We start from the raw sequence: 861 nt of genomic DNA, 5'->3' as shown, positions 1-861 counted from the left end.
GTGTACCATCTACAAGATGCACAACAGCACCTTCCAAATCCGTGATCTCTACCATCGAGAAAGACAAGGGGCAGCAGACATATAGAGACATTATCACCCTGCAAGTTCCCCTCCAAACCACACACTTGGAAATATGTCGGCATTGCTTTGGTGTCGCTGGGTCAAAGTCTTTGAATTTCCTCCCCAGTAACGTTGGGGTTACCTACACAACACAGATTGCACTGCAATCTTCTCAAGGGGCGGCTAGAATGGACAATAAATTAATGAGACAGCCAACAATGCCCACATTACATTAATGAATGAAAAGAAGAAAATCTTAGTGTAAGTTATTTTCTGGGATATCAATATCGCAATTTATAGTTTACTCTATCGCTGTTTCCCTCCTTTCCTGTGAATTAATAAAAATTAATGTGGATATCAGTTTGTGATGCTGATACGATTGAAGCCGAAACAAAATAAATGATTGAAAAGCGCTCCAAATGTATGTAATAGACACTCCGCGGAACTGATAATGTAGCTGAATTGCCGTAGAAGGTCTTTTCCCGTAGTACCTGGAGCGGGGCGGAAGTGGCCGGGAGGGAGCGGGTGGTAGCGGACAGTGGGGGCGGAAGTTGTGTGCGCGGTCAGACACAAGGGGGGAGGAGAGGAGAAAAGATGGCGGAGAGTTGGTAGAGCTTTGCACCAGGTAAACGCTGAGGGGGGGAGGGGGGGGGGGGGGGGGAAGGGAAACTGGAAGGAAAGGCACCTTACTTACAAGGGTGAGAGGAGCTCGGAAAGTAAGGTCTGAGGCTGACGGGGCATTGCGAAAGGATCGGTCGTGTCGGAGAAAAGTGTACGGGGGGGGGACTGCTGAAGGCGGGG

At 48.8% G+C, this 861-nt stretch overlaps 1 protein-coding gene across 4 annotated transcripts in view; it reads left to right on the top strand.

Moving 5' to 3' along the window:
* Positions 1 to 607: 607 nt before the first annotated feature.
* Positions 608 to 861, top strand: part of LOC109925808 (CLK4-associating serine/arginine rich protein) — a 62234-nt gene continuing 61980 nt past the window's right edge. For all 4 annotated transcript variants that reach the window (XR_007265776.1, XM_048618177.1, XM_048618178.1 and 1 more), the window contains exon 1: positions 608 to 685. The gene's annotated coding sequence lies outside the window, so the exon portion shown is untranslated. The remainder of the gene's footprint in view (positions 686 to 861) is intronic.

This window comes from Rhincodon typus, chromosome 39 (genome assembly GCF_021869965.1).
Source record: "Rhincodon typus isolate 14 chromosome 39, sRhiTyp1.1, whole genome shotgun sequence".
NCBI lineage: Eukaryota > Metazoa > Chordata > Chondrichthyes > Orectolobiformes > Rhincodontidae > Rhincodon > Rhincodon typus.
This window is presented reverse-complemented; position numbering and strand designations above follow the sequence as displayed.